Source organism: Euprymna scolopes, chromosome 16 (genome assembly GCF_053919585.1).
Source record: "Euprymna scolopes isolate OS-2025 chromosome 16, ASM5391958v1, whole genome shotgun sequence".
Lineage (NCBI taxonomy): Eukaryota > Metazoa > Mollusca > Cephalopoda > Sepiida > Sepiolidae > Euprymna > Euprymna scolopes.
Window position 1 is genome coordinate 121,751,763 of NC_136497.1, and position 15,149 is coordinate 121,766,911.

General features: G+C 31.8%; 1 protein-coding gene across 8 annotated transcripts in view; it reads left to right on the forward strand.

The window, feature by feature from the left end:
- The first annotated feature begins 346 nt into the window (after positions 1 to 346).
- The window catches only part of LOC145296067 (tyrosine-protein phosphatase Lar-like), a 1,305,806-nt gene continuing 1,291,003 nt past the window's right edge, over positions 347 to 15,149 (forward strand). For all 8 annotated transcript variants that reach the window (XM_080142138.1, XM_080142152.1, XM_080142158.1 and 5 more), the window contains exon 1: positions 347 to 755. The gene's annotated coding sequence lies outside the window, so the exon portion shown is untranslated. The remainder of the gene's footprint in view (positions 756 to 15,149) is intronic.

Genomic DNA, 15,149 nt, shown 5'->3' on the forward strand with positions numbered 1-15,149 from the left:
ATATATATATATATATATATGTATATATATATATATATGCATCTTTTGTTAATCGTATTTCTTTCGCTACTTTTTCATCTCTTTTCTCGTCCTCTTCTCTCTCTCTTTCCTCCCTCTATCTACTTCTTTCTTTCTATCTACATTTACTTCAGCTTTCCTTCTTTACATCAACCCCCTTCTCTTCATCTTTTAATTCTTTTTCATCTCCTTCTCCTTCCGGACCTTGTTCCCCATTAAAATTCGTTTTTCGTGATATCTCTTTCTTTCCATTTTTCTTCCACCTCTCTCTCTCTCTCTCTCTCTCTCTCTCTCTCTCTCTCTCTCTCTCTCTCTCTCTCTCTTCAGCTGGCGCACATTTTTTTCCTTACGCTACCGTAGCGTCTCGATTTTCAATCTTTCCCCTATCTCTAATTTCTTTGTCTCAGAACAACCCCTTTCCTCTTTTTTCCCCGTCAGTTTATTCTTCCCATTCACATTTAACCCCAATCTACCCACCTTCCGTCTCTCTCGCTCTCTCTCTCTCTCTCTCGCTCTCTCTCTCTCTCTCTCTCTCTCTCTCTCTCTGTTGATGCTTCCTCTCTCCTGTCACCGCCGCTCCCGAACTCACCTCCCACTCCCTCCACGCTCGCGTCGAGGTTCTCTACTCTGCTTCGGCGTATCTGTACTTTGTATTGGACTTGATTCTATTGGACCTAGGCGAATTTTCTCCTACTTGGCCAGGAAAAAAGTGCTTTTCTAGTTAAAGATACACGCGGGTAAGTAAAACCGAAAACAGTGAATTTATGGTTGTTCCATTTCGGTGACGGTAGGCACGAAATGATTTCGTTTTTCGGCACGGAAAAAAAGGAATTTTTGAAAAAGGATTTCGCGACCCCCATCGTCCGACTCTTCTACAGTGCCATTCATAGCGTTACCATCGCGTTTTTTTTTTTGTTTTTTTTTGTTTTTTTTTCGTGCGTGTCTACGTATGTGTTTTCATGTATATGTCTATGTGTGTGGATGTAGTATGCGTGTGTTTATGCGGACGATGCATGCAGTACGGTTTTAAGAATCTATATACCGTTCTATTATTCTTATGAATTGTAATCATTATTTATTTAACACTGTTTACAAAAGTTTTATTATATCCATAGGATTCATATATATATATATATATATATATATATATATATATATATACATACATCCATACGCTGGTGCTATAAAATCCAAAAATTAATAAGAAAACACGCTTATATCTTTTCGTGTGTCACACGTACATATATATACTTAACATCCCACTCCACACACAGAGCACCTCATGAATATATATATATATATATATATATGTGTGTGTGTGTGTGTGTGTGTGTGTGTGTGTGTGTGTGTGTGTGTGTGAGAGAGAGAGAGAGGAATTCCAGACACCTATCTTTACGATTCCTTACAGGGATGAAACGAGCACCCCTCTCTTAATTGCCATAAATATATTTTCATACCGTATGTATATATATATATATATATATATATATATGTGTGTGTGTGTGTGTGTATATATATGTGTGTGTGTGTGTGTGTGTGTACGTATATATAGTGGGTGTGTCTGTGTAAGACCATATCAACATATAAATACAGGATTAACAAATGTGTGTCTAGTAATTGTGGGATACAAACACTCTCTTTCTCTCTCACAGATATATTTACACACTTACACACACAGACTCTATATATATATATATATATATATATATATATATATATATATAATCAAAAATTCTCAATACAAACACAATAACAAACATAGAATTATGAAAAGCTACAACAATGCAGTCGTGTTCTAATCTTAAAATGACCTGAAGAAATCTTAGATAAAAACCTGATTACATTTGTTACACATCCCAATAGTGTGGGTGGGGGGTGTTAACGCACCCCGATCTTTCTATACTTTTTTTTTCTTCTTATCCGTGTACACCTCACTTGGCGTGCGTGTTGTTTTAGTAGTAACTTACACAAGGATCACACTTTATATATATATATATATATATATATATATATATATATATATATATATAGAGAGAGAGAGAGAGAGAGAGAGAGAGAAAGGGGGAGGGAGAGGTGTCATGGGTATTGTTAGAGGTATTGTTTATCTTCTATGGAAATAAAAGCCGTTGCTTCCACGTTGCATGCCATTTTTTTTTTACTTTCACTTTCGGAGATATATATAATATATATATATATATATATATATATATATATATATATATATATATATATATGTGACTTTCTATAAGTGCATGAATGCACATATATATATATGATTATGATTATGCGTAGATTTGTAAATATATGTTTGTATTTGTATATGTGTATCGATTTAAATATATATATATATATGCGTATGTGTGTGTGTATATACGTATGTAAGTATATGTGTGTGTGTGTGTGTGTGTGTGTGTGTGTTTGTTACTGTGTGTCTATACGTTTCTCTGTCGGTGCTCTCTCTCTCTCTCTCTCTCGCCGCCCCACCCCGCTCCGCCCCATCTCGTTCTAAGATGTCACTTACACAAATAAAGCTTTTCTTCACGATTCTTCTTGTCTCCAAATTCTTTTCAATCTGCCGTCATTCCTTCTTTTTACTCTTTTCTAATTCAGCCGATTCTTTTGTGTTTTGCCTCAGCTTCCAAGTTTAACTAAACATCCCCGGTGCCTTTTTTTCTTCTTCTTCTTCTTTCAATAAATATAGACGCTTATTCGTATCTTTTGCTGGTAATACATACCTACCTTGTGCGTATGTGTTAAGGTGTGGATTGGTTGCATATTGCAGAGGGAGTTAATTCGTGTAAGAAGACTAAACTCACATGTATGTATATATGTGCGTGTATGTGAGTGCATAGTGAATGTGTGTATATCTATGAGTGCATATATGCGTTCATATATGTGTATGTATATATTTATCCGTGTGAAGGAGATGGGAAAGAATCGGATGAAGAAAAGGCTTGATGTGTAATACATGTGTATATATATATGTGTGTATATACATGTATACATATACGACATAATCATGGTGACACCGGTTCTCATTAGTTCATCGAAGTTAAGCAACGTTGAATCTGGTCAGCACTAATATACATATAAATATATATATATAAATATACATGTGTGTGTATACGTCTATATATGTGTGTATATATATATATATATATATATATATATATATATATATGCGTACGCATATGAAAAATATAGGATATAATAATAATAGTAATAATAATAATAATAATAATAATAACCCAATCACCGCCCTCCACAAAAGAATGATGCCAAATAGCCGAGGAGGGTCAAGGAGGATAAAAAGACCGAGGAGAGAGCACTGACCAGACTTCCGCTGGACAAGTGCGAAGAGAACTGGGACCTTAGGGAGGCTTATTGCCACTCAAATTCCAGTGGAGATCAATGGCCGCTGCTAGCGTTTACAAATCTTATCAGAAGAGGTGGAAAGCACTGGAAAACTGAGAAGACTTGTTGTCACTCAGCTTCCAGAGAACACCACATGCTGTTTTCAAGGAGAGATCCTGTATGACCTGTGTGAAAGCTCCTTGTGAGCCAATAATAATAATAATAATAATAATGATAATAATGATAATAATAAATAACAATAATAATAATAATAAATAACAATAATAATAATAATAATAATAACAATAATAATAATAACAATAATAATAATAATAATAATAATAAAACACTGCTACAAAACCATCACACGAACCCAAAAAATACTAAACCTGCAAAAATGTCGTACCACCCCACTCTCTCCAAAAATACATACACACACGATATGATTGCATTAGGCTCAGTTGATTTCATGCAAAATAGTCGTGTAGGGTCAAGGAGCATGGAAAGACCGATGGAGAATACTAACTAAATCTCACCTGGAAGGAGAGTGCTGACATGTGAGAGGTGTTTATTCCCATACAAATCTCAGAGAAAACCAACGGTCGTTGCGGCTGTTGCGATCACCAAAAAAATTATTCGCAATGGTTATCGGAACAGGTGAAAAATGCTGAAAATCTGGAGAAACTTGTTGCCACTTAAACTCCAAGGAACACCAAGTGTTATTATCAGTGAGCAATCACTGATGATGCTATGTATGAAGTAGTAGTTATCATAACCGATCTGGGTAGACTTCGTGCCACTCAGATTCCAGAGAACACGACTTGTAGTTCCCAAGGGGCATTCACTGATAACGAATCCCGTGAGTAAATAAAAATGTGAATCCAATAACTCGATAATACTCCCTCTCTTCCAAATAAAAAGAATACGGTGATTTTAGTTAGGTTTTAGCACCACTAGAAAATGGCCACGGGGTGTCTAGGAGAATTGGATGATGGAAAAACTGGGGCGGGATAACACCATCCAGACCTCCACTGTAAAAGTATGGCGAGTATTGGAATGCTGGGGAGAGACTTAAATTACAGAGAAAGACAACAGTCGTCACAAACGACAACTCACTAGTAAACGGCTGTTGTGAGAACCCACAATGGTTTGCAACGTTGATCGTGAAAATTGGAAATCTGGGGACACTTGTTGTCACTTATACTCCAGGGAACACCATCTGAGCGATAATTGATAATGAGACATTTTTAAAACCCAAACAAGGCATATCGCCACTTGGAAGGTAAGGGGCTACAATTTGGGATCGTATCTGACAGGAGACTGTGGGAAGTTGAGCAGCGTGGTTTGTTCACATTACATTTAAATTTCTGCGGTTTAGTACCGTCAGGGGATCAAGAAGCAGTGAGTGAATTCCAAATTGAAGTAGTTCGAGGGAAGAAAGTACTAGAGTAGCAGACCTTCTGGAACTTAGGGACCTCAACAATGAAGGGTTGGAATTTTGCTGCTTGTCAAGTCAATCTGCACTATATACGTCGTGGGGACACAAGTGCTATGAGTTCATAACAGTACGTTCCATTGAAGTATTTGTAAAACAGACACAGAGACGCAACATTGCGGCGATGCGACGGAGGTTGGCGCTTGATCGATAGTGCGACACTTATTAGGTTTGAGAACTCCGAAAGTATAGAAAACAACAAAAAAAGGAATAGAACTAGTAACTATTAAATATTAAAACATGTAATAAAAAAAAGAACATATAAACAATAAGGAACAACGAGGAAAGTATTATGTTTCTGCCGACGGATCGTATCGGGAATATTCCGTAAGCTCATACCTGCCGCGTGTGGCATCCTAAAACGATTGGCTTGAAATAATAATGCTATCATAATTGATGAGAGGAACTAAGTCACAACAACAACAAAAAAGAAGCAACATCCTGTGAAACCCGGTGTAATATGGGAACCGATAGGCTTACGTATAACTTCATGAATGTGCGCACGCACACGCACACACACAGGCATACACACACACGCACACACACGCACATATAAATAAAATAAAAATCGTGAAGTTGAAAAAATCTTATATATATATATATGTATATATATAAAAAAAAACATGAAAAAATGTATATATATATGTGTATATATATATTTATACATACATGCATACATACATATATGTACATACATATATATATATGTATATATATACACATATAGATATATACATATATATGTATATATACACATATAGAAATATACATATATATGTATATATACACATACATATATATACACATACATACATATATATATATATGTGTATATATATATACACATAAATATATATATGTATATATACACATATATATGTATATATACACATATATATTCATATATATATATGTATATATACACATATATATTCATATATATATATGTATATATACACATATATATGTATATATACACATATATGCATATATATGCATATATATACACATATATGCATATATATGCATATATATACACATATATGCATATATATGTATATATATACACATATATATGTATAAATATGTATATATATACACATATATATATGTATAAATATGTATACATATATACACATATATATGTATAAATATGTATATATATACACATATATATGTATATATACACATATATGCATATATATGTATATATACACATATATGCATATATATGCATATATATATACACATATATGCATATATATGCATATATATACACATATATGCATATATATGTATATATATACACATATATATGTATAAATATGTATATATATACACATATATATATGTATAAATATGTATATATATACACATATATATATGTATAAATATGTATACATATACACATATATATATGTATAAATATGTATACATATATACACATATATATGTATAAATATGTATATATATACACATATATATGTATAAATATGTATATATATACACATATATATGGATAAATATGCATATATATACACATATATGTATAAATATGTATGTATATACACATATATATATGTATAAATATGTATATATACACATATATATATGTATATATATGCGTATATATACACATATATATGTATATACACATATATATGTATATATACACATATATATGTATATATACACATATATATGTATATATATACACATGTATATGTATATATATATACACATGTATATGTATATATACACATGTATATGTATATATACACACATGTATATGTATATATACACACATATATATGTATATATATACACACATATATATATGTATGTATATATGTGTGTATATATATACACATATATATATATATATGTATGTATATGTATATATACACATATATATATATGTATGTATATGTGTATATATATACACATATGTGTATATATATGCACATATATATATATGTATATGTGTATATATATACACATATATATGTATGTATATATGGTTATATATATACACATATATATGAATATATCTATACATACATGTATATGTATGTATATATATATACACACACATATATATATGAAATACTGAAGTGCAGGAGAAATACAGGTCGTATAATACTGTAAATATAAAGTCCAAACAAATATTAGTATCAATATTTAAAAGACGATTAAAACTCAGTATGCGAGATAGAGTAATAATATAAATTGAAATTCTGAAATAAATCCTGTTTAATTAAAACAAATTGTATTGCTTAACAAAAGAGTACAGATTGTTATTGTATAATGATAATTATTTGTATCCCTTTGTCAAACAATAAATTTTGTTTAATTATATATGATTTTTCTTTGAATTTCCATACATATATATATATATTAATTTGTTTTTTACATAAGCAGTTATGTGTTGCTACACAGCCATGAGCATGTTTAATATTACTGCTTGTGTAAAAACAAATTGAACGGGTACCCTGCTCTACTCTAGTATTGAGCACTCTTGTATAAACCTCGTTATATTTCACTGGTTACCTACCTATGAACAATAACAACCTCAAATTATATATCACCGTCCCAAGACGGTTAAAATAAACTCCACGAGCAAAACTGCTTTACGTCACTCTTATATCCATTTACGAAGACTTAAATCAATGTGTAATCCACTAAACCTTTTATTTAGAATCCTTATTCCTATTTTGATCAACATCTAGAATATACTTTTGTTTTTTGGAAATATCTCAAATTTAAGTTTTAAGATGCATGAAAATTTTTTATTCATGCAATCGTAATTAAAGTCTTAATATTATAGATCAAACCCCATGTAAACCTGAAATCTTTAAAATTTCAAATGAGAGGTTGCGACGATTAGACCCTTTAAAATACTCCAAAAGCCTTTAATGCACTAAAACCGTTAAAATACTTCAAATCACTTTAGGGGAAGATATATTAAGTGTTGTCTTATACGATATTGCTATATTTTCATAAAAATCCGAAGTACCTGAATTTTCATGAAGGGCTTCCATCTATTTTTACCCATCCTCCCGCAAATTAAATTACATTAAATATATCCTACATTACAATCCCTAACGCATAGCAGATATGTCCCAAAAGCCATAATGGTTGATTAATTAGTTCCTCTACCTATAAATATTTAAAAAATACTTGTACCCGTTATATAAATAGAAACAAACTAGGACTGTTTTCTTTCATTTTTTTTTCCTTTAAAAAATAAATAAATAAATAAAAAATAAATAAATAAAATATGAATGTCTGTTATTACTTGTTGTTGGGTGTGCTCCGTTTGCCGAGCATATTACTTAGAAGCACCTGCAATAGAATGGTTGTTGGTGAGGGGGGGTATAAGTGTCTTTGGGGTGACGTATACAATAAATTCTTTCAAAAGAATAATGCAGGTTGTGTACTGGATGTTTATACGAATGTCACTGGGCAAAAATAAAAGAGGAAGGAAAGTGTCGACTGTATCTGCCTCCATGCTGTGCAATACGTTAATAAAAAGAGCGTTTGGTAAAAACACGCGGCCACAAATGATGAAGAAGAAGAAGAACTCCCTGGAAAATAAAGATGATCCTTTTTTATGCTTAGAGCTGGAGTGGGAGTGGGGTGAGGGGTGGGGGTGATGTGTAAATATGAATAAAATTCTTGTTGAATTGCCATCGACTGATCAATAAATAAATATATTGATTGTTGTTCTACGTTTTCCTTTTTCTTTCCTGTTTACTACTCCCTTTACGTCTCTCCTTCCTCCTTCTTCTATCCTCCTCATCTTCCTCCCCTTCTTCTACTCTCTCTCTCTCTCTATTTTCTTCTTCTCCATCTTAATATTCTTCATATCAGTGTCTTGTTTCTTCTTTTCTTCTTCATATCCGTCTTTTTCTTCGTCCTCTTTTTTCTTGTTTTCCTTCCTCTTCTTTTTCTTATTTTCTTCTCCCTCTTCTTTTTTCTTCTTCTTTTCCTCCTTTCTTCTCCATTGTCATATTTTTTTTTATTTCTCTTTCTTTTCTTCTCCCCTTTTTTCTCTCCATCTTTCTTTTCTTTTTCTTTTTTCTTTTTGCTACCCCTTCTTCGTCACCCTCTTTTCTTTCATTATCCTTTCTCCTCTTACGCATTCCCTTTCTCTCTCTCTCTCTCTCTCTCTCTCTCTCTCTCTCTCTCTCTCTCTCTCTCTCTCTCTCTCTCTCCCTCCCTCCCTCTCTCTCTCTCTCTTTCATTCCCTCTCCTTCGTTTTCTCCTTCCTCTTATTTTTCTCTCTTTTTTCACTTCCTGCTTATTCTTTCTCTTTTTCTTTTTTTTTACTTTTTCCCCTTCTTTTTCTCTTTCTTCTTCTTCATAACCATTCCCAGTTTTTTCTTCTTTTCTGACTTCTCCATCTTCTTATTCATTGTCTCTCTATTTTCTTCTTTTTCATTTATCTACTTCATTTCTCTCTCTCTCTCTCTCTCTCTCTCTCTCTCTCTCTCTCTCTCTCTCTCTCTCTCTCTCTTCTTGAACCTCCGTCCTCTTCTTTGTGTTCTTCTTATTCATCCTTTTATTTTCTTGTCTATTTTCCGTATCTAACATTTTTTGCGTTTCTTCTTTTTTATCTTTGTTTTTTTTTTCTTCTTTTTCTCTTTTTCTTTCTTTTTCTTCGCCTCCTTCTTCTCTCTTTCCTTCTTCTTCTTCTTCTTCTTCGTTTTTACTCTTCTCTTCCTTCACTTTTCTCTTTTTCTGCTTCTTCTTCCTTTCTCTCCACTCCATCTCCTTCCCTCTCTGTCTGTCTGTCTGTCTCTCTCTCTCTCTTTCTCTCTCTCTCTCTCTCCATCCCCATCCGAAATGGTAAATCAAAAGAAATAACTGTGTTTTTCGTTACCAACAATAGACTACAAAGTTTAGTGAAGCGACTCCCCGTGTGCCAATAACGTTGCTTTACAGGTAAGTATGTAGATAAAACAAACGAGGAGAAAGAAAAGCAATGCATCAAATCCAACGATGCGTGTAGATGTTGCCGCTTACACTGATCTAAAGTAAACAATAAGGAATTGATTATTTTCGTCTTTCCTACTTATCTGTTTGCTTAATTAACGTGCGTTGGTCGTACCTGTTTACTTGCTTTCCCCCACGAGGGCAGAGTTAAACTTAACGCCGAGTTTCAATGTGAACAAAAAAAAAAAAAAAAAAAAAAGAATATCCAGCTCCCTATATAGGAGTATTCTGAATTTTACTTTTTTTTTTTTTTTTTTTTTTTTTTTACAAAGGAGTCACCACTTATAAAGGCCCGGAGGTCACTCGAGGATAAAGGTTAATAAGTGTACAGTAGCCAATGGGGCAATATCATAGAAATCGTTACTAGTGGAAATTTGATCAATTGGATTACTTAAGGTGACAACTCATCAAGAACTTGTTTACTTGTTGGACTTGAAGACGACCATATTGGTGTCAGCTGGAAAGCAGGAAAACAGGGGAGCTTTCCTTCCACAGGTGTGCAGTTCTAAGAAAGAAGCTTTGTTTAGGTTTAGACACAGATAAAGACTGCGGGCGATTATTGACAGTGGTTTCAGATAGGCAATTGTTTTTTTCGTGAAAGCCAGGCATGGGAGGCAAAATACCACAGTCTAGAAGGATTTCTCCTTTACTGACTGTTTTAGTTGAACTGTTGAAGTTTAGCATCAGAACAGATACTACACTTTGCTCCTAGCCAAAGTATTTTTTCTTTTGCATCTATCTTTTTTATTTTTGTATTCCTAAAACAATAATATATCAGCCTATAATATTAACATAATTGTTTATTTTAACCATTTTTAAATGTTAGTGTTTATAAGGAAATAACGTATTTGAAATCATAAAATTACAAATTGTTTTATATTAATGTATTTTTTTTTCCTAATTTCTTAGTCGCCAAAATTGTGAAGCTGTAATCTATTTGTTTATTTAATAAATAAATAAATAAAAAATAAACATAAATGTCAATTATAGGCCTCCATACATCCACGCAGTTTATCATCATGAATGGTTTGCAAGGAAACCCAGTCGATATGTAAGAATTAGTGATGATTTCTATAGAAAAAAAAAAGAACGATTATATATTTTAATCCACCACACAGCAGGTACTCGCACACACGCGCAAGCGCGTGTATACAGACATATGCATGCGCGTGCGCATGTATACGGACATATGCACGTATGCATACATAGAAAGACATACATACCAATACACGTTGCGATACTTCACCTGTAATTTCATCTGTTTCTCGAAGACTTACAATTAACGGAATTAATCTATATATACATTTGCGTATATAGGTGTGTAACCTGGACCGATAATTTCAGTGTGTGTGTGTGTGTGTGTGTGTGTGTGTGTGTGTGTGTGTGTGTGTGTGTGTGTGTGTGTGTGAATATTTCAGAGGAGGATATGTGTATAAAATAAAAATGTATCTTTCTAAATTTAATAGGTTATGGTTATAACTTCATTCTTTCTAATAAACACTTAAACATTAAAATATACGATGCGATGCTGCTAAAAAGAAACGTTGCCAAACTTATAATTAAGGGTCGATACTTTTCTACTAAACTCAACTTAGAAATTAACAACAAACTCAAGCTCCACGCAGAATGCTTAATTCAACACACTAACGCATAAGTGAAAAACACGCGCATAATAACACTTATGCTCTAAATCTAATAAATTATTTCGATAATTCGTTATTTTTACAATTAAATTTCAACAAACAGTTACGTACACCGTTTCAATATACAAACGTGTTGATTAGAAATAACGTATCCAATAACAACCGATTCGCAAACAAAGATAAACTGTCACAATTCTCAATTCTCCTTGGCGGAAGAGATCTACCTCGAAATATTAATCACTTAAAATGTGTTATAGAAGAAAAGAAACACAGTTAAAATCTGTATAATTTTACGAGTTAAGAATTAAAACATTGTTACAGACACTAATGCATACACACACGCACACACACACACACACACACACATATATACATATGCACACATATATATGCCTACATATATATACCTACACATATATATATGTATACCAATATATATATGTATACCAATATATATATGTATACCTACATATATATATATATGTATACCAATATATATATGTATACCTACATATATATATATGTATACCTACATATATATGTATACCTACATATATATATGTATACCTACATATATATATATGTATACCTACATATATATATATATGTATACCTACATATATATATATGTATACCTACATATACATATATATATGTAGGTATACATATATATATGTATACCTACATATATATATGTATACCTACATATATATATATGTATACCTACATATATATATGTATACCTACATATATATATATGTATACCTACATATATATATGTATACCTACATATATATATATGTATACCTACATATATATATGTATACCTACATATATATATATATGTATGCATACATATATATATGTATACCTATATATATATATATGTATACCTACATATATATATGTACATATATATGTACCTACATATATATACCTATATATATATATATGTATATATATATATATATACCTACATATACATAGATATATATAACTACATATATATATATACCTACATACATGGATGTATATCTACATATATGGATGTATATACCTACATATATATATGCATGTATGTATATATATACCCATATATATATGTATGCCTACATATATATATGTATATATATATACATATATATATACATGTATATATATACCCATATATATATATGTATGCCTACATATATATATGTATATATATACCCATATATATATATATGTATATATATACCCATATATATATGTATGCCTACATATATATATATGTATATATATACCCACATATATATATGTATGCCTACATATATATATATGTATATATATATACCCACATATATATATGTATGCCTACATATATATATATGTATATATATACCCACATATATATATATATATGTATGCCTACATATATATATATGTATATATATACCCACATATATATATATATATGTATGCCTACATATATATATATGTATATATATACCCACATATATATATATATGTATGCCTACATATATATATATGTATATATATACCCACATATATATATATGTATGCCTACATATATATATATGTATATATATACCCACATATATATATATATGTATGCCTACATATATATATATGTATATATATACCCACATATATATATATATGTATGCCTACATATATATGTATATATATACCCACATATATATATGTACGCCTACATATATATATATATATGTATATATATACCCACATATATATATGTATGCCTACTAATATATATATATATGTATATATATATATACCCACATATATATGTATGTCTATTTATATATATGTATGTATATATATATATATGCATATATATGCATATATATATAAAAAGGACTGTTAAAATATAAAAAGGCAAAAATATCTTTTAAAAATATTTCAAAATGTGTAAATACGTAATAAATATTAGTGAAAAATAAAAATAATTGTGAATAATAAATCGCACAAAAAGTAAAAATGCAAAACGTTCTTTTTAAAAGTAAGGAAACTGTAAAACCTGTAATTTTTTTTAAATGTACAAATATTAAAAATGTAAAAAAAATATTAAAAAATGTACAAATATTAAAAAGATAAAAACATTAAAAAAATGTAAACCATAAAAAAAAAATATTGAAAACGAAAAAAGCAAACAAAAAAAATATATTCGTAACAAAAAAGTTGTAAAATTATTAAGATACTAAAACGAAAATGTAACGGTCGAATGAACATGCTCGTTGGTGCCTTTTACGTAATGTCCAAGTTGATACGGACCATAAAACAAATGCATAAAATGATAGAAATAAAAGAAAAATGTGGAGTTTTGCTGGAAACTGAAATAATTCTGGGCTTGCTCTAGATAGGGAGATGCTTTGGCTAAAACTGCTGAATTAGTTTTAGGGAAAGTAAAAATGGTATTCAGTAAAGGAGTAGTGCGCCAGTGCGGCTTATTGTATTCTGTCTTCTCGAAGGGAACCATACTTCATGTGCTTCTTGGCCAGTATCCGGGTCCGAACATACGCTGACGTCGACATGTTAATGTGCGTACGGCTCTCTCTCTCTCTCTCTCTCTCTCTCTCTCTCTCTCTCTCTCTCTCTTTTAAACTGTGCATGTGAGAGTAACGCCCCGCTCTCACACTCATGTTTACTCTGTTCCCCTTTATCGCTTCCCCTTCTCTCTTCCTCTCCTTCCCTCTCTCTCTCTCTCCCTCTCTCTCTCTCTCAAACTGTGCGTGTGCACCTCTCAGTTTTACTGTGTTTCCATTCTCCCTTACCGCTCTCTCTCTCTCTCTCTCTCTCTCTCTCTCTCTCTCCCAAGTCGTCTGTTTGGTGTAGTTCTCTTACTCTCATTCTAATATCAATGTTCGTCTCTCTTTTGAATCCTTTCCCCTCTATTCCCCCCTATCTCTTTTCTCTCTCACCCACACACCCAGACACAACCTCCCCTCCTCTCTCCCGCGCGCTCTCTGTGTGTAGGTCGTGTACACGAGCACCTCCTCTCTCGGTCGTTCTCTTCCTATTCACTCTCTCTCTCTCTCTCTCTCTCTCTCTCTCTCTCTCCCTCTCTCTCTCTCTCTCTCTCTCTCTCTCCCGACCTTTCAACATGCTTGTGAAAATATTTCAAATCTATCATCGAATAAATCTCACTTGTGGACTTAAATTAGCAAAAAAACATGACTTTTCAACACCCCTTTAATCAATGGTTTTTATACGCACGCGCGTGCGCACACACACACACACATACACATATATATATATATGTGTGTGTGTATGTGTGTGTGTGTGTGTATATATATATATATATGGAGAGAGGGGGGAGATTCCTAAACTAATGCTAATGTATTGAACGACATGAAAATAATCTGGAATAATGGAAGATGAAATTTCTTCATTATTCTAGTATTCATGGGTGTAACCGGAGAGTATTTCAAAAGCTACATGGTGCATATACCCTGTGATCCAAGTGCAAGACAGATTCAAAAAATTGCGTTTAAAGGGACAGAAAAAGACCTCTACGTTGAAATCTCTAAAATAGCGGGTTAATGTCTGTCATCCGGTAGAATGCACAATCCTAGGTAGAATGATCAGAAAATCGAAAAGCAGTATACATATATATATAT